A 20,935-nucleotide genomic window follows, 5' to 3' on the forward strand; every position below is an offset into this window, starting at 1 on the left:
AAAATTGACAAATGGGATCTAATTAAACTAAAGAGCTTTTGCACAGCAAAAGAAACTACCATCAGAGTGAACAGGCAACCTACAGAATGGGAGAAAATTTTTGCAACCTACTCATCTGACAAAGGGCTAATATCCAGAATCTACAAAGAACTCAAACAAATATACGAGAAAAAAACAAACAACCACATCAAAAAGTGGGGAAAGGATATGAACAGACATTTCTCAAAAGAAGATATTCATACAGCCAACAGACACATGAAAAAATGCTCATCATCACTCACCATCAGAGATATTCTTAATTTATTTTACCAACCACAAATTCCAGAACAAATTGAAACCTTAAGTCAATTTGTTGGCTTTCAAAAATATTTTCCCATTATATTTTATCTATGTCAGGGACCCACAACCTTTTCCTGGAAATGGGCAGGTAGTGTATCCAGCTTCTAGGCTTGCAGACCCTACAGTGTCTTTCACAGATACTGAACGCTGCCATCCAAGTGTGAAAGCAGTCACAGACAGTATCTCAAGGAATGAGCACGGCTGTGTTCTGTGGGGACCCAATGGAAACCCCAGAGTTGGCATAAAGACTATTTTAAGCTGGAGGCATATGAGACTCAATAGATGCAGAAAGAAGACTTGTGGAACATCCCTTATCTAACCAAAAGCAGAAAATTCTGAGAAATGAGAACTGCCATAAATTCCCTCTTTAGGGCAGGTCTATTTCCAGGAGAGAAACCAAGAGAAATCCACCATAAATCCCCTCTCCAGGGTAGTTTCACGGCCACAAAGAAGACAGAAAAACCACTCACACATGCAAACACACATCTTATCACAAATCACAAACATTCTTATCTCCCGCTTGAACTCCTAAAAACCCATTTGTCTTTCCTAAAGATACCTATTTGTTCTTCCCATAGAGGCCTTTCTCACCCCCGTCCCTTTCCCCTACTAAGTTAGGTATGTAATCCTTACATTCATCTGGGCACATGTTGTATGCATATATAAACTTTTTATTCTCTTTACATGTTTTCGGTTACTTTCATTTGCATGTCCGTGACACTGAGCCTAGGACAAGAACTTTTCCTCCCCAACAGTTCTAATAAAACTGCATTTATAAAAACAGGCTATTATTTGTTGACCTCAGATCTATACCATTGTCCATTAGCCCTTTCCTGATTCTCCTAAATTTAGTATATTACTCTGGAGACACCTACCTGGAAATCAGCTTGTTGCTCTAACAGTGGTTACCTTACCTGAGTTTTCTGTCAAGCTCCAGAATGCAAAATAGTTTCAAAATTATTGTGCATTCTATTTTGGAGACAATAAGGCTTACAGATGCAACTTTGTTTTTAAGTAACTGTTTTCAGACAACCAGAAAGAGCTGAGCAAAGAACATAAACAATGGCCATTATTTGCCATTATTGAGAACATATAGGAAGGGGTCCAAGCTTTCTTCATCCTTTGAAACAGGGATCTATTATTTCAACAATATGTGCAATGATACCAAAAGTCATAATAATAGCTCCAGATTAAAGCTAATTCCTTATTTGATGAAACTTCACAAAGACATGATGATAAATCCTCCTTATAGTCTGAACTTTGGCCATAATTCCCATGTTCCCTTGCATAGCTATAGCAGGCTACAAAACAGCTGACTAAATTTCGATTTGGCCAGGTTAATCTCACTCTACACAGCAGTAGCGTATGGTGGTTCACCTTGACAATCAAGAAGGGACATTGAATAAATTGCCCAAACACATTCAGTATTCCTTCAAAATACTAAAGAACACGTAAGATTTATGATGAGTAGAGCTTCATTAATTTGAGGTACCCTAAGACTGGAAGGAGATGCATAGAGGGAAAATCTTGGCTCAATGAAAAAACAAACAACAACAACAACAAAAACCTACCTAATTGTTAAGACTCATTTACTTTCACACATTAAAAAATATGTATTTCTTTAAATTTCCTCAAATTACCCAGAGAACATTCTATATGAACATTTGGAAAGAATGGTAAAGTAAAAGCCCAGTGGGTTTTATAGATATCTCTTTAAATAAGTCTATTCAAAAGCCATTCATAACATTATTTTCTTTGAGCACAGAGTGTTTATTGCTGCAATTTCTCTACCTACCCTCAATATTGATGATTCATCGCGCGAGTTAAGCCTTACACTGAAGTTGCAAAGAATTCCTAAAGGCATTGGTACTAAAATTAAGCACTACAGGGAGTCAGCTGTCAGTCTGCTCATTACTTCTGCTTTTTCTTACTTCCAGCTGCAGTAACTCAATGAGGGTTGATTTTCCATTTAGGCAAGGTAACAAGGAAAGAAAAAAGTACAAACCTTGAAACTAGATATGGAACAGCGGTGCAACCCAACACCATCCATCATTAATCCACCTTTTCTAACCTAAACAAAAAAAAAAAAACAGATTTCTCCTCTTGCTTTCTTAAATTTATTTTAAGGCAAAATGTATCAGCAATAAAATGCACATATTTTCAGTGTACAGTTCAACCAGTTTTGACAAATGTACTCACCTGTGTAACCACTATGCCAATCAAGATATTTCCTCCACCCCAAAAGTTTCCCTCGTGCCTCATGCAGTTCATCCATCTACCCCTATCTCTGCCACTAATGATCACTGCTCTGCTTTCCAAAGAATTTGAATTTGTGTTTTCTTCTTCCTTCCTTTCTTTTTTAAGAGACGGGGTCTTGCCATGTTGCCCAAGCCAGTACAGTGACTATTCATAAGCACGATCATAGCTCATTGCATCCTTGAACTCCTGGCCTCCAGCAATCTTCCTGCCTTATCTTCCTGAGTAGCGGAGACTACAGATGCACACCACCATGCCCAGCTACTTTTCCAAAAAACATTTTTTTGTAGAGACGGGACCTTGCCATGCTGCCCACGGTGGAGTGCAGGGACACAATCATAGCTCACTGCAGCCACCAATTCCTGGCCTCAAGTGATCCTTCCACCCCAGCCTCCGGAGTAGCTGGGACTACAGATGTACACCATTTCACTGGCAAATTTGTGTATTTAAAACCCAATCCATAGGTATTGGTTTAGGGAAAAAAAAAAAGTGGTGATATTCTCAGGGTACTTTAGTGTGCTTTTAGAAACAAAGTTTTCATCCAACTTCATATTTGTATTTCCCAGAGAAAGCCATAGAGTAACAAATACAACTATTAACACAGACATATTCAAATACATATTGAGTATAAGGTACTACTCTAGGTTTGTGGAATCTAAAGAGAAAAAGATAGGATCCTCTCCTGCTAAGGCCGGTGGGGAATACAGACAGCCGTGCTCAACATGAAGAAACTGCAGTCGTGTGATTGGGCTTCACGTGGAAGTATCAGGTTGAACTGGAAGAAGGAGAATTTATGTCTGTCTGGGGCAGCCAGGAAGGATTTTTCAAGAAAAAAATATTTCAATTTCAAGGGTGAGGACTCAGAAGACACAAAGGCACAGAGACCAAGACGAAGGGAGGCAGTGCCTGGGGTGGTTACGGGCAGGAACCAGAGCCTGGGCCCTCCAGTAAGTCAAATCCCCCTGCAACAGAGTTGTTAAGATTAACATGCATTCATACATGTTGAGCATGTAGGGCGGCACACGGCAGGTGGTTTAGCTCTTCTCACAGCAAATATCACCATAAGGGGAGGCGGGAAGGAGACGCAGGGCACAGCCTGGAGGACTGGCCTGCCCAGCGGTGTGCGGTGTGCGGTGTGACAGTTCTCAGGATGACTAATCAGCTCGGCCAGAGGAGGCACAGACCCAGATGGGGGTTAAGGTCCACTCTGCTGGCCCCAGCGCTCTAAAGCAGGGGTGGTCCCAAGGACCAGAGCGGCTGTCCCTGCAGCCGGGATGGGCCAGGTCACTAGGGGGCAGCAGAAGCAGAGAGCAAAAAAACAAGGCCCAGGGAGAGAGAGAGAAGGAGAGAGAGAGATATTGGGGGAGGGAGAGAGAGAGATTGGGGGAGGGAGAGAGAGAGATATGGTGGAGAGAGAGAAAGAGTGAGAGACATCGTAGGGCAGTTGAAGGTGAGTGAAGAGGGGAGAAGGGGCAGGATGCCATCCAAACCTTTCCCCTCCTCTTCCAATCCAAAGCAAGGGGTGCTGAGAAAGGCCAGGCCTCCAGGACGAGCTGGAAGCAGAAGTTCTTATGTTGTGAGAAGTGAGAATCTGAGGAATGGAAGAGAAAGGTCAGTCCCCTCCTATTCTGTAATCTGGGTTTTGTCTTGTAGGCTGTGGGGCTTGTGAAGACTTCAGGAGGGCAAGCGTAACTGTTATAACTGTGTTATTATTGCTATTAATATTCTTACTCTTTTAGCCATTTGAAAGTGTATAATTTGATGGCTTTAAGTCACCATCATGTGTTGCCATCCTCATCTATTTCCAGAGTGCTTTTTCTTTTTTTTTTTTTTTTGAGACAGAGTCTTACTCTGTCGCCCAGGCTGGAGTGCAATGGTGTGATCTTGGCTCATTGCAAGCTCCGCCTCCTGGGTTCACGCCATTCTCCTGCCTCAGCCTCCCGAGTAGCTGGGACTACAGGCACGCACCACCGTGCCTGGCTAATTTTTTGTATATTGAGATGGGGGGTCTTGCTATTTGGCCAGGCTGGTCTCGAACTCCTGACCTCAAGTGATCCACCCACTTTATCCTCCCAAATTGCTGGGATTACAGGCGTGAGTCACAGTGCTCGGCCCTTTCCAGAGCTTTTTTACCATCCCAGACAGAACTCCATACTCATTCAACAACCGCTCCCCGTTTCTCCCGCCCCTAGCCCCTGCTAACCTGTCACTTTTCTGGCTCTACGAATTTGCCTGTTCCAGGTACCTCTTAAGAGTGGGACTGTACACCATTTGTCCTTCGACCAGTGTCCTAATATTTGTCTGGCTTATTTCATTAAGCATGTTTTCAAGGTCCACCCACGTTGTAACATGTATTGGAATTTCCTTTTTATGGCTGAGTAATATTTGATTGTGTATTATTTTTTCTTTTTAAGCCACTCTGGCAGTACAGTGAGACATGAATTGGCAGAGGCTAAACTAAAGGAGAGAGGGGCAAGGCTGGAATGAAGGTAGGGATGAAGGAGGAGGAAGAAGGCTTGGAGACTGGCTTCAAGTACAGAGACCTGAGAGTAAGGGAGGAGTATAGAAAAGATCCCTGATTTCCCAGTGAGGCAACTGGATGGAGGAAGCATTTCTGAGGGGCACAGCTGTGACAAAGTTCAGCAAAGAGAGTGGTATCTGAAGGTTACAGAGATGGCCAATACTCTCCTGCACCTTGAGATTTTGTAACTAGCAAAGTCTGGACTTGTATGTGTAATTTAGACAACTATTGGGAAACTAGCTTTACCCTATACTTTTATTTATATGAAGTTATATTTCACCAGGTCTATTACTAGACAATAAAGAAATAGGTATTTCCATTAATAGGCCTTCTAGAAAGAAACAAAGGATATGGAAGAGACTATGAATCACAAATATTTATGTTTATAGAGATTAAACCTTAACAGCACTCAAATTCTTCTCATCTTTGAAAAGCTGCAGCTAAGTACTTACAAGGGGTTCTGTGCGCCAGGCTGGAGCTGGTCTTTAGGTCCTCAGATCACCACTGTCTCTAGTCCACAGCCACTTCTCGTCTTGTAAATCCCTCCCGCTCTAAACCCTGGGCTGTGATTACAGAATCAGCCAGGGGAAAAGCTCAGATTCATCATCTTTCCCTTTGCTGCTTATTTAGCTTGAGTGCCTTCCTCCTCTCTGAGTGGACACATTTTACAGACTAATGAAAGCTTGCCCAGCACAGTAGATGGCACACACTGGGCACTAATGTATTCAATAACACCAGGATGAAAATGCGTCCTGCTCTTACTGTCTCCCTCATTATCTCCGTAATAAGAATATTCAACTTTCTAAGGATCCAGGAACTGAAATGTGAGGTTATGGATTATTCACACTTTTATATCCAAGACTATGCACAAAGTATTTAAGATGTAAGAAAAAAAATAAGCAATTTAGAACACAATGCTCACCTCCTACTGTCACTAACTACCCTCAAAGCAAAACAAACAAACAAACAAAAACCACTGTAAATACAATTTCTATGTCAGATAGAAAACAATAATCCATTTAATTAAAATTTTACATGTTAATGACTTCTATTTTAAAAACTGTCCTGTCAAATGGTAAAAACTTAGAGTCCTGTCATCAATAAGAAACAATTTGGCTGGGCACGGTGGCTCACGCCTGTAATCCCAGAACTTTCTGAGGCCGAGGTGGGCGGATCACCAGGTCAGGAGATCCAGACCATCCTGGATAACATCATGAAACCCCGTCTCTAATAAAAATACAAATAAATTAGCTGGGCATGGTAGCGGGCACCTGTAGTCCCAGCTAATTGGGAGGCTGAGGCAGAAGAATGGCCTGAACCTGGGAGACGGAGCTTGCAGTGAGCCAACACTGGGCCACTGCACTCCAGCTGGGTGAGAGCCAGGTTCTGTCCCAAAAAAAAAGAAAAAAAGAAAAAAAGAAACGATTTACTTCCAGAACATTTTAAAAAATTATGTAACTTATTTAAAATGTAAATATTATTATAAATATGGTATTATGTGTTGGGGGGTGTGGGTGTGTGTAGGGGAGTGTGTCATGATCTATAATCATACTCACACATACAGGCCAAATAAAATCCAATTCATTTTCTTGAAACTACGAGACACAGTTCCTAAGCCTTGAACTGGTTTTGTTACAGTCGTTACAATTGTCCTTCATAACATCAAATGTATTCAATTTTAGAGGAAGTAAAATATTCAAGTCATATTTGTAAACTGTTGAGAGCCATTAAACATCTGAATTAATCGATAATGATCAACACTTAATAGTAATTTCTACCAATGCAAAAGGATATATTTTTGATTGGGGTGAATTCATTCTAAAGCATTTCAGATGTGCACAAGTAGGAAAGTCTATACTGCTGTTATTCACAGTATATGGATTTTCGTTTTTGTTTTAAGTGCACATGTATGTATGTACTATTTAACTAAAACTACTTTAAAATAAAATGTCTATTTTACAATATAAAATATTTATTTGTCCTAAGCTAGTCATTTTAGTTAAAGTAATTAAGTTTCACTTGGTAAAACTGCTATCCTAATTCAGTAAGACAAAATATTTCCCAAATAGCTATGCATACCCTGTAGAATTAAGCCTGTTTAATCCACAAATAACTTCTTGAGTTTCAGCTTTCATTTTCTTTGTGAAAATATTCTCAATAACTTATCTTTCTCAGAATAGTCATGAAAAGTATCTAAAATCAATCAGTTAATATTTTTTAATTACCCAAAATATTTTAATTACCCATAGGTAGAATATTTAATTCTACCTATGAATTTAAAAAACAGCCTCATTTAACAGGCATGCATTTTACAGGCAGAAAATCCTTACAAGAATCTTCTGGGCCAGCAAATAAAATTGACAGGATTTTAAAAGCCACCCTGTGTTTAGAGCCCACCTGTATTACTAGGTCTTGCCAGATACAAAGAACATGGTTTCAATCACCAAATAGTAATTAGATGATAATACATCTTGCCACTCGGCATATCATGACCTTCACTCCACACAGGGATATTGCTATGGCTTTTGTCAGTCTGTTCCCATTTTATGAGTACCTATAACATGGAAAATCTATATCTGCTTAATTCAAGATATTTATCAAAGCAGAAGAAATTGTAAGGCATATATTAATTCAGTCACTGTGCCAGTTAAGGGATGGCAGCGTGCTTTCTTCCACTCCTCAGCCTGTGTCTCTACGAAAATTCACTGACTTCTACCAACAGAGAAAACTATTATTTCCTTGCTTTATGCATATTCTGATGCCTTTCCTGGAGATGCAGCAATACTAGCAGTGAAACAACGAGTACAGATTGAAATGAAGATAGATTTTTCTCACAAACCATTAGCTGATGCAGCTCTCAAGAATCAGAATAAATTGGCTTATTGAGACAGCCAGTCTATTTCAGAAAATAATTCTCTAATACTATCAAGTTATTGAGTCACTTAAAATAAAACACGGTCAAATTTAACCTACATTAGAAAGAAGGGAGAGGTAGCAAAGCCTCAAAGAAATCCAAGTTTAAGGTGATTCACAATGCCCCACTGCCACAGCTGCAAATCCAATTCCAGCTTCCACCAAGAACTGCTGTCCTTCAAATGATTGTTTTAATTGTCGAAACTCCTCTGCGTTTCCCCCTAATGGAATATCAATGAAACCACAGAACCACAGACACACACAAACACGATTTCCTGAGGAAGTGATTCTAGGGCTAACATAACTGAACACGAGGGCCGCCTGTTAGGCTCATCTGTTTGTTGTTCTTTGGTTGATGGGAAACATTACAAGAGCTCTCAGGGCCAAAGGGACTATGCATTTTAAAAATGTCATCCATCCCTGAAGCTGGATTATAGTAAGCAGATAAAGAGACAAAAGCATTGTGACAACAATTTGAAGAGATTTTTCTTTCTGTCCATAGATCTAGAATGGGGTGATATATCACCTCAGGTGACCTCTCTCAATTATAGCTACTTTCATAATCTGGTTGCCATTTGGGCTTTTTAGAAAAAAAAAAACATGTTTTATCCACACGATAAAATATCAGATACGCTAAGAACACCAACTCCTTTAATTATGTGTGGTTAGCAAAAATCTAATGCAAAACTGCTCTTTTCCACAAATCAGCAAGTCGTCATTCACTCAATCAACCATCCAGTGCTTTATTAAGCACCTACTATGCTTAAATAGTAGGTGGAGCAAAAGATATGACCAGACTCTGGAGCAAAAGATATGACCCCTGGTTAGTTGTTCAATCTTATTTTTGTTATGTCCTGGCTTGAATCCCACACTCCAGCAATTCTGAGTCACTTGCACATCTCAAAAAGCAACGTGCATTTCTCATCTCTAAGCCATTCTTTCTCTTAGCTTGGGATGCTGTCCTTTTGGCCTGGAACCAAAAAAGAGAAGGACAGCATCCCAAGCCAAGAGAAAGAATGGCTTACAGATGAGAAAGGTACATTGCTTTCAGCTCAAATGTCTATCACCTCCTCCAAGAAGCCTTCCCATTCCCCACCAGCTGGCTTAGACACCACTTCTATGTTCTCCTAGGACCCCTTTCTAGAATGATCATATTCTGTGTCCTTGTGTCTCCCACACTGAAAAGTGAGTTCCTTAAAGGGCAGGAACCTACACACACACCCAGCATCTAGCCAACTGATGGACTCTATTTTTTTTTTTTTTTTTTTTGAGGCGGAGTCTCACTCTGTCGCCCGGACTGGAGTGCAGTGGCCAGATCTCAGCTCACTGCAAGCTCCACCTCCCGGGTTTACGCCATTCTCCTGCCTCAGCCTCCCAAGTAGCTGGGACTACAGGCGCCCGCCACCTCGCCCGGCTAGTTTTGTATTTTAGTAGAGACGGGGTTTCACCGTGTTAGCCAGGATGGTCTCGATCTCCTGACCTCGTGATCCGCCCGTCTCGGCCTCCCAAAGTGCTGGGATTACAGGCTTGAGCCACCGCGCCCAGCCTGATGGACTCTATTGACCTTTATTTACCTTCATCTCCCTTGGCTACAAAGAAGACCCCAAGGACAGGGATCTGGTCTGGCTTGTATTCTTTCTGCAGTACCTAGGCAATGACTGGCACTCAGTAAGTGCTCAATAAATGCTTGTAGAAGGGGTGAAAACTAACTGAAATTAGGCATTTTTTTTAAAAAATTAGGCATATCTGGCTACCAGTATTTGCAGGCAATTCAGAAATCATGAGTATAGTAAGATTCATACATAATCAGTATGCTTTTATTATATCTCCTCGCAGAATGGTTAGTTAAAAGAAAGAGTTACTAGGTAGGTAACTAAACTTAGATGTTAAACTAGTACTTCCACAAAATAATCTGAATCCATGCTTCATAATGTCCACAGAAAACCTGATAAATCAGTGTCTGGGGTAAGGTCCCACTGCAAAGATCTGCAAAACGGCAAGGTTCCCTGGGTGATTCTGATGCCAATTGAGGGTTGAGAGTCACTGATAATTCCTCACTCCAACTAAAAAGGGTTCTAACAATTTGCCCCAAAATAGGCACTCTCAAACATTGCTAAATGGGAAGACAAAATGGTAGCAGGGGAATGTGGCATTATCCAATAGAGCTATATATGATTTAACGTTTGACCCCGCAATTCCATTTGTAAATATTCATTCTGAAAATACAGCTCCATAGTACAAAACAGCGTATTTACAAGGTAATTCATTTCACCATTATTTGCAATAGGAAAAAATTCTAAATTCCAATCCATAGGAATCTGACTAAACTATGTCTCTCCACCTGATGGAGTAGTATGTGTTTGTAAAACAAGAATGAGAAAGATGTTTATGAATGGCTTTGGAATAGGAGCCAGGTTATATTGTTACATGAAAGAGTTCACCTTATTTCAAGGTGAAAGAGTGAGAATATATATTTGTTTATTTTTACAAAAATAAACACAGAAAGGACAAATCAATTAAAGGAAAGGGTCACAAATAAGGAGGCAGGTGGGAACAGAGAGGAAAGGCATGGGAGACCTCTCTCAATATGCCTTTTTTGAATTTTTGACTTTTGATCCATGTAAATATATTACATATCAAACATAATAAATTAAAAAGGATGAACAAAATCAAACCCTAAAATTAAATACAAACAGAAACAAGTAAACTGGATTCAACTCAACAATAGAACCACATTCAAATCTCTTTTGAATATAAGCACTCTATACGCCTTTAGTGGGGTACATTCTGTAACAACAATAACTATAAAGCAGTCTTGAACTTTACCTAGTTGGTTAGTTGTTGGTATTGGTATTGAGACTAGTATAGTAGTAATTCTGAAACTATTTTGCATAGACCATATGCTAAAACAAATAAGCAACTAGATTAATATTGTCAGAAAACAAGGCCAAGGCTTTCTCACTGTGAAAGGAGAGACAAAAATTTTAGAATAGGAGAAGGTGAGAAGGAACATAGTTACATTAAATTTAAATTGGAACCAACAGATTATGCCCATGATTTAAAATAATACATAAATTTCTAAGCCTTGTCAACTGAAAGGCCTAGAAACAGTGACAGTCCAGTAACAATGAGCACACTTAGTTCCTAGATCTTGGTGTCTAAATAGCATTTCTCACTAAAAAGAAGCTGACATCCTTGGAGAAATGGTTGATTCCAGGTCTGGGGAAGGGAAAATACAAAGTGAGCCTGGAATGTCCTTTTGTGCCATCAAGTGGGGACATGGGGACATGTCAAAAAGCCCCAGGAGCCAGCTCACAATGGAGTGGCCAAATTTGGAAACATCTGAATATTAAAAAGAAAAAAAAAAAAAGGTGCTATAGACGGAATGTCTGTGTCCCCCCAAAATTCACATGTTGAAACCCTAACCCCCAATGTGATGACATTTGGAGGTGGGGCCTTCGGGAGGTAATTAGGTTAGATGAGGTCATGAGGGTAAGGCCCCAAGATGGGATTAGTGCCCTTAAAAGAAGAAGAAAAGATCAGCACCCTCTCTCTCTCCTGCCAAGTAAGGATACAGCAAGAAAGTGGCTGTCTGCAAACCAGAAAGAAGATTCCCACCTGAATCTGACCATGGTCAGCACCTTGATCTTAGACTTCCCAGTTGCAGAACTATGAGAAATAAATGCTTGTTTAACCCACCCAGTCAATGTTGTTTTGTTAGGGCAGCCCAAGCTAGCTAAGACAGATGGTAATGTTTTATAAGACATTGAATTTAAAAAAAATCCTTGACTCCATAGTAACATTCAAAGAGGGAAACATACAGAAAAAGAAGGGGAGAGAAAGGCAGGAATAGAGGGGGGATTACGATTGACTAAACTTTTTGAAAGTCACCATTTTAGCATCTCCAATGTAATGACCAATTTAGGCATAATCATCAATAGATGCTAAAATCACTGGATTAAAGGTTTTGAAAGACAGGATATTTACATATCTGAAAGTATCAGCTCACAGATTGCTTATTAAATGATAAAGAGAGTTATCTTTACAGATATCACCTTAACCGAAGATCAACTTTAGCACCCTCAATAATGGAAGAGCTGACATCTTGCTTCCCAAGGTGATGCAATGGGAAGAAGGCAACATCCCTTATGAGGTATCAGGCCTAAATGTTCGTCTTGCATCCAGTCATGACAGGGATGATGAGACATGTAGGACTAGTCCTGGGTCCTCAAAACTGTCAATGTCATGGAAAGGAAAACAAAAAGCAAAGAGATTGTTCTAGATTTTAAGAGACTAAGAAGATGGAAACCAAATTTTATTCACGAACCACAATGAGATCCACGATTGAGTGGGGAAAATGCCCACAGTGATACAAGGCATTTTAAAATATGAACTGCATATTAGATGATATTATTGAATTAATGTGAATTTCTTAGGTGTGATAATGGTGCGATTATGTAAGAGAATGTCTTTATTATCAGGAGATATTTACTGGAAGTATTCCAGGGTAAAGGGTCATGATGTCTGCAAATGAGATGAAATGTTAAGACTGCTGACTTTGTACCAGTCTCTCCACATTTCTGCATATTTTACATTTTTCAAAGTATTTTTTTAATTACTATGGACTTACCTGCATCCCCATATAACAAAATCCCTCACACAGATCTCCATTCCACCTGTTCCTTTTACTTCTAAGATTCTTGATAGGAGAAAGCCTCAAAACAGGGACAGCAAGCCTCTTGTGCTTCTAGAAAAGCTGCCAATAGCCCTTTAAACAACTTGTGTGAGGATCCACAAAAATAACGCTTCCTAACTTAGTGCTGTTCTTGATATAATTTCTATTTTGCGCAGACAAAGTGTCTAGCAGAGTTCCTGGCTCACAGCACCCACATGCACTCTTCCCTTCAGACTTTGCAAGGATGGCCCACAAGGTCCTGGGGATCTGGATCCAACAAAACCTAGGCCTCATCTCCTGCCCTCCCATCTTCACCAAGGCTCCACACACTTCAACCTCTGACGTCAGTCTTGCCTCTGTGCCAGTCTTTAAAGAAACACACACATGGTTCCTCTGACTTGAAGGCTTCCCGCCCCCACACACAAAAGTAGAGGTTCCTTCCCTCCCAAACCCTCAGCCTTTATCAGTCTCTATTACACAATTCCCATGCTGCATGATAATTACTTGTTCATTCACCATTCTCACCCCCATCGGACTTTGTTTCCTGTAGAGCAAGAAACACATGTTCATTATCTTTGTAAACTGCAGCATCCAAAGCACATACTAGGCATTCATATCCTTTGGTGAATTGAATTAATATGAAACACAAACAATCCTAATTCAATTTCAGACTCCTCTTTTGGCTTTTCATTTGCTTTGGCATGTTCAAGGGACCAAAGTAGCAATCATAAAAGACTCCAGAGATCAGCCCTGTAACCAGAGACAGAGGAGTCGTACTCACATCCTCCCATTTTGGATCTGTACTTCCAGCCAGCCAAATTTCCATTAACATTAGCAGAAATGAATCTCGAAGAACGAAGATTCAATGAAATGGACCTCAGTGTGAGCTTAAACCAACCTCCTTTTCTAGAACGAACAGTCATCATTCCTCTGAAGTCCCTGGCAACCCCCCAACTTGGTCCCAAAGCATCTATAGATAGCCACAGACGGTCCCCAGAGAGCACTAACATTCACGGCCGGGAAGAGAAGGAAGAGCTGCCGTTTATCAGGATGGCACTAGAGGGCTGACAAAGACTGATGCACCTCCCTCCACTGTTCACCTCCACATTCAGATCTATCAGTCTTCATCCAGCCTTTTCTCATGACTTGACTCCTTGACTCCCTCCTTTTGTCAGCTGATGCTTCTTGACCCTAAATTGGCTACAGCACATCCCACCTGCCCTCTCATCCTCCTTGTCCCTGTGAGAACCTGCTTCTCTGCTGACAATATTAGAAACTGCCCATTCACTCTCACCTTCCTTACACTTCACCAATCCAAGCTGAACTTGGCCGTCATCTTCTATAACTTCAATAAACATAATGTTCACCCATCAGATCCCACTTTGTGGCAAAAAAAAAAAAAAATACTAATAACTTTCCCTCCTTGAATGATTTGATAGTAAGCTGCAGGCCTGAGGTCCCGTTATGCCCATATGCTCCAAGTATTTTCTACATAACTGCAGTACGGTCATTAAAATCAGGAAATCTACTTTGGTGCACTACCACAGATCTCATCCACATTTCACCCAGTGTTCCTCCAAGAATGCAAAGGGATCGAGCCTAAGATCACAGGTTGCATTTACTTGTCATAATCCTTTAGTCTTCCACAATCTGCAACAGTTCCTAGTCTTTCCTTGATTTTCATAACATAGGCAGTTTTAAAGATTTCCAGAAGTTATTAATATTTCATAGAATATCCCTCAGTTTGGGTTTGTGTGATGTCTTCTCATGAATGGATTCAGGTTTGCCTTGGTTTTTGTTTTTATTTTGGAGAGGAGGAGCTATTACAGAAGCAATGCCATAATGTTCCCACTCCATCCTAGCAGGTGGTTGTGTTGTAGTAACTTTGATCCCCTGTCCCTCCTTGGATTCTCCTCCTCTTTTTACATTTAAGAAGTATTTTGTGGAGCAATACCCTGACTATGTAAATATCCTATTCTTTATCCAACTTTTGCCCACTAATCTATCATTCTTAAAAATGTCTCACCTAAATTAATTACAACTGTAATAATTGCCAAATGATTTTTTAAATCCCATCTTTTCTTCCACATTTATTAGTTGGCATTCTAGTGAAGTTAGAACATTCTCACTTATTTCCTATATATTTATAGTGATATGCACTCATAGATTTCATATTATTCAGTGAGTTATGATCTATTACACTATTTTTTTCTGATGCTGAAACTGTCCCAGGTTTCAGGTTTCAGGCCAAGGTGCTTGGCCAGGGCAACCACCTCCAAGCTGGCTCCTGTGTGCTTTTGATATGTCCCCATCATTCTTTGAGCACTGTCTTACTTTGTGACATGAAAAAATATTTCAGGCTCAATTTGTATTTCCCATCCCCAGGCCCAGATTCAGCCATTTCTCCAGGGAGCCCTGGTTCCTTTTAGTGAAAAATGTCACTTAGAAGCCAAGGCCTGGGTAACAGGTGTGCTCACTGCCACTGGGTATCACTACTCCCCTGCATGCCCATGGGCACGGCGAGGAAATACATGTAACCTAAATGCCCAGGGGAGCTTATTTGTTCTTTCCCTCATGTAAGAACACAGCAAGAAAATACTGTGTGTGACCAGGAAATGGGCTCTTACCAGACACTGAATGTGCCAGTATCTTGATCTTGGATTTCCCAGCCTCCAGAATTGTGAGAAATAAGGTTTTGTTGTTGATAAGCCACCCAGTCTATGGTATTTTGCTATAGCAGCCTGAATGGACCACAGTGTCCAAAGTCTTGCTCCCACAAAGTAGGCAAGCCTCAACATCTGTAAAATCTCCTAGGATCCTGGTCTGTCTCTTCTTCATAACCCAGAACCCCAAGGGGCTGTGGGTACAGGGCAGAGGATGGGGGTGGGGTGGGTATTCTGTCTCTAAGTGCTCCTTCTTCTCTTCACATTTTAGTCTGGGAACTCCTAGTTCTATCTGACTGCATCATCCTTGCCACACTCTGTGCATATGCTTCTAGCTTGTGGCTTCACAGATGGATTTTTTGGAGTCCCTGGGTTCCAGGGAGCCTGAGAACTAGTCCTGAACCTTGCACAATTCCATTCCAGCTCCCAGAATCCAGCTCCTAGAATGAGGGCCTAGCACCCAGGGACCTATTTGTTCTAGAGAATTCTCCCATTGAAAAATCCAAAAAGGACGTATGTTTTTAATAGCAATAGTCTATCTTTCCCTATATTAATCTCTAACGGATAGACAGTGTAGCATGTACCTTTCTAGGTTTGTGGAAGTGGCAAGGTCTGTTCTCTTTGGCTAGTTTTGCATTTCGGAGCCTTTTTCCCTTCCCTACCTGTGAAACCGCAGCTTCCTAAAAGCACCATTGTTATTCCTCCCTTAACTGCTCTCCCCAGCTTCCATCTCCAGAAGCATCTGTCCACCTGGGTAACACAAAACCACACATAAATTATCTGGTTCCTACCACCTACTGCAGGAGGCTGGCATGGGGTGAGAAAGACCCATGGGGCACACGGAGCAGCAGTTCACGGGGAAGCTGATCAGAAGTCAGGCTCGGTTCATTTCAGATTTCATCTTCTGCTTTTTAGAAATTCTTGCAGGGTTCCATACATGATGGAAGTTTAATAACACTGTCAAGCTAACTAGCTGTGATTTCTAGTTTCCCATTAAAAGTCACTACAAAGTCCTAAAATTCTGGACATGAGAGAGTTTTCACTTTATCAAGGTGGGAGAGGCATGTAATAAATATCTCCAGACCTGCAACATAACATGACACTAGTTATTAAGGCACAAGGAGACAATATTCATGAAATAGTCCCTTCTCCATTAATAATAGTTACAAAATGACATAGCCCACCTCTGTGCTGTGCTGCAAATTTATACTCTTTATTTAAGAATAATGAATAAATGAACTTGAGCTGGATCTATTTTTGGTGTAGAAGAATAAGATCTTTCCAACCATCATTTCAGACATGAACCTGTACTGAGTCAAAGCCACCCTTTCTAGGCTAGGGATTCTTAACTTTTGGGGGTTACAAGTCACTCTGAGAAAGTGATAAGGCTTACAGACCCCACTACTTCTGAGTGGGTAGAGATGCAGAAAAATACACATTTGTACAAAACAGAATTGTGTGTATAATTTCATGGAGTGCAATCACTTAAGCCTCTCCATGAAACCACAAGTGAAGAACTGGTCTCAAACTTCAACATGCCAGTGAATCACTAATCCTGCTTTCAGTGGCAAGGTTGTAGAACATGGGTCAATACACTCTTTGTACAGGGACAGATGGTAATATTTTAGGCTTTGTGTGCCACATAGCATCTGTTACAACTTCTCAACTCTACCACTGTTAACAGAAAGCAGACATTAACGATATGTAACAAATGGACATGACTGTGTTCCAATAAAACTTTATTTACAAAAACATGAGGTGGGTTGCATTTGACCCCTGGGCTATACTAAAAGGTATCACTTTAAAGCTAGCACAAGGAATCTAACAGCAAATCACAAAACTAAATTCAGCTCTGAGTTTTATTAAGGGATCACATGTATTTTTACCACAAGTTTATCATATTCACTTTGTTATTTTCTTAACCAGCAATTCTGCTTATGACATTTTTTCCTACTGAACAATTTGTCATGAACACGCCATTGTTCCATTTTCTAGCCATCACAGTGAGTGTCAGAATAATTCCACATTATAAACATTTCCTGAAAGCCCCTTTGTGGCCTAGTTTTCTAACTCACAGCACAGTTCTATTAATTGACAGCTGACCACATACCAGACATAAAAGCAAAACACATTCTTTCGCGTTCTCCAGTGGCCCATTTCTCTTCTGGAGGCTCCTGTCATTGCTGGAACAAGGCTGGCAGCTGTCACACCCAAGCCAGTAGTCACAAGGGCTTTGTTTCCCTGGAGACTTGTTTTCACAAAAATTAGGACCCGCAAGAGACTCTTCTCTGGCCTTTCTCTTCCTTCATGGCAAAAAGTCAAATGCTGGACTATTGAGCACCTTCATGAGTGAGTTTCTGTTCTTCCCATGTATTAGTCTATTTTTGTGCTGCTGATAAAGACATACCTGAGACTGGGCAATTTACAAAAGAAAGAGTTTTATTGGACTTACAGTTCCACATGGCTGGGGAGGCCTCACAATCATGGTGGAAGGCAAGAAGGAGCAAGTCACATCTTATGTGGATAGCAGCAGGCAAAGGGAGAGCTGGTGTAGAGAAACTCCCATTTTTAAAACCATCAGATCTCAGGAGACCCATTCACTATCACAAGAACAGCAAGGGAAAGACACAGCCCCATAATTCCAGCATCTCCTATCAGGTCCCTCCCACAACATGGAGAAATTATGGGAGCTACAAGATGAGATTTGGGTGGAGGCACAGAGCCAAACCATATCATCCTGTTTCATGACTCTTTCTGGTAACCTCTCCATTCACAGCAACCTGACTCTACAGAATGGAAGTGGTTTAAATGTGTTTTCCTTCCAAGTGTCTTGCATTTTAAAGTTCAGAGCTAGCCAGGTATCTGATAACCTGCTTTGTGGGAAGGATTTTAGAATGCCAGGTATGTGCCAAGAGCACCTGAACAACTGTTGCTGAATGACTGAGAAAACTATTTTCTTTTCAACTCCTGCACACCCTACAGAAAAGCCATCTCTCATTAGAAATGACTATGGTCAGTGGTGTGTTTCTAGTCAGTTTCACTGGTTTCTCAACTTAAGCATCACTAAATTAGATATTAACATTCTTCAGGATTGTTGGCTATTGTTTAAAAATCTATAGCAATAACTGTTGTTTTAAAACAGTATGGCAGTTCCTCAAAAATTAAAAATAAAATCAACCTATCATCTAACAATTCCACCTCTGAGTATTTACCCCAAAAAATTGAAAGCAGGGTCTCGATGAGTATTTCTACACCCATGTTTGTAGCAACATTATTTACAACAGCTAAAATGTGGGAAAATACCCAAATGCCCATAGACAGATGAATGGCAAAGCAAAATATGGTATGTCCATACAATTGAACATTATTCAGCCTTAAAACAGCAGGAAATTCTGACACATTACAACATGGATGAATTTTGAGGACATTATGTTCAGTGAAATCAGCCAGTCACAAAAAGCAAATACTATATTATTCCACTTACATGAGGTACTTAGAGTAGTCAAAATTATAAAAACAGAAAGAATTAATAGAATCATGGCTGCCAGGGAATGGGGAAGGAGGAGTTATTATTTAATGGACATAGAGTTTAAGTTTTACAAGATGAAAAGAGTTACGAAGATGGATGGAAGTTATGGTTGTACAACATTGTGAATGTATTTACCACCACTGAATTGTATACTTAAAAATGGTTGAAATGCTCGATTTTATGTTATTTGTATTTTGCTACAGTAAAAATAAATAGATAAGCAGATAAGAAGAATGAGCGAAAAGAAAGAGAGAGAGAGAAAAAGGGAGAGAGAGAAAGAAAAAAGGGAGGGAGGGAGGGAGGGAGAGGGAGGAAGAGAGAGAGAGGGAGAAAGAAAGAAAGGAAAGAAAGAAAGAAAGAAAGAAAGAAAGAAAGAAAGAAAGAAAGAAAGAAAGAAAGAAAGAAAGAAAGAGATGATACTAATCATTTTGTATGAAAGCCAAAGTCAAATTCATGAGCAAATATCTTTTATAAAATCTCACACCAACAAACTTGAGAGGAGTTATGAGTAACAGACTATTGGAAAATCATAAAAACAATACCTTACCACCATCCTTCACCTTGGCAAAAGAAAACCATCCATTATGTCGATCTGGTGGAAAAAGCCACGCTGGCTCTGGTGAGTTTTATGTGCTTGTTGGTATTATTGTTTGTGGGTAAGAAACATGTTCAGGACTGCAGAATATTTACAGTAGCATTTTTTTTTATCTAAAAGCCAAGCTTCCTTTTTGAAATCACTAGCACAAACAGGCCAACAAATTATTCATCTTGTGTCTACCCAATGACTGGGGTTTATGAGAGAATAAGTGTAACCACAGCATGGGTTGGTAGGTCACATGTGCTTAAAACCTGTATGTCCAATGAGGGCAGTAAGATGCGATGAAACTTGATTTATCAAGGGAAGGTGCAAAATGCATTTTAACCTAGTTTTAAAAGGTTCTGATGACCTTTAGATATTTACAATGGCTTTTTTAAAAAAAAAAAAAAAAAAAAGGCATTTATTCACCTACTAGCCCCAGTTATTAACAATTTATGGAGGGCAACTAACAAAGAGCCTATTTCATTCATTTTATTCCTTCTGTTCCTCCTGAGGGCCATAAGTGGACATGAGGGCTGAAAACATTGGTGCCACTGTAGGATTGTTATACAAGTGCAGAGGTTAAGATGATTTTATTTTTTTGGTGGGTGGTGGGTTTTTTGTTTGTTTTTACAGACAGGATCTCACTCTGTTGCCCAGGCTGGAGTGCAGTGGCCTGATCACAGTTCATTGCAGCCTTAAACTCCTGGGCTCAAGCTATCATCCCCTGTCAGCCTCCCAAAGCAATGGGATAATAGGCATGAGCCACTGCACCCACCCAAGACGATTTTCTTATTCACTTGTAGAGGTGACAGTTTTGGCTGTGCTATGTAAGAAGAGCAATGCTAGGGATCTCAAATAAAACCTCATTAAACAATGAAGTCTGCTCAGAGTGCCAGACCTCTTGCCAAGCCCACACACCAGCCCCAGCCAGCTGGGCACGCAGAGCAGACCACTCAGGCCGCCGCCGCTCAAACTTACTCAGCCACCTGGAAGCTTCTGTGCTAGGAAAACATCAATCTCTCTCCTATTCAGGTGAAGTTTGAAGTTTATAGTCAAAACAGCTGCTTCCCTTAAAGCAGGTTTGGAAAGTTTTTATAATGTTTCATTTTTAAATGGTAGATACACTTGTACTTTAAGACATTGAAGGGTTTATGTGAAGTCAATTTTCCACCAAAACAAGGCTATAGATTACTGCCCTATAATGCACTCACCATCTTCATTCTTCAAGGAACTGACCTCCCGTAGCAGAGGCAGTCTGAATAATAGTACTCCTCATTGAAACCTTTCTCTCAGGAATCACTTTTGTTTGATGAACCTGACCATAAGCCTGTTCAAAAATTTAGTCAATGCACACTGCTACAGTCTCAATGTTTGTGTCTCTCCAAAATGCATATGTTGAAACCTAATCACCAATGTGAAGGTATTAAGAGGTGGGGCTTTGTGGGGGAGGGGGTGGGGG

General features: G+C 40.4%; 1 protein-coding gene across 7 annotated transcripts in view; it reads right to left on the bottom strand.

The window, feature by feature from the left end:
• The window catches only part of RNF152 (ring finger protein 152), a 314,575-nt gene that overhangs the window by 245,163 nt on the left and 48,477 nt on the right, over nucleotides 1–20,935 (bottom strand). The window contains exon 1 of one of the 7 annotated variants that reach the window (XM_017867138.1): nucleotides 2,345–2,411. The exons of the other annotated variants lie outside the window; for them this stretch is intronic. The gene's annotated coding sequence lies outside the window, so the exon portion shown is untranslated. Of the gene's footprint in view, nucleotides 1–2,344; nucleotides 2,412–20,935 lie in introns of those variants that run through there. 7 annotated transcript variants of the gene reach the window in all.

This window comes from Rhinopithecus bieti, unplaced genomic scaffold (genome assembly GCF_001698545.2).
Source record: "Rhinopithecus bieti isolate Rb0 unplaced genomic scaffold, ASM169854v2 scaffold_2554, whole genome shotgun sequence".
Taxonomy (NCBI): domain Eukaryota; kingdom Metazoa; phylum Chordata; class Mammalia; order Primates; family Cercopithecidae; genus Rhinopithecus; species Rhinopithecus bieti.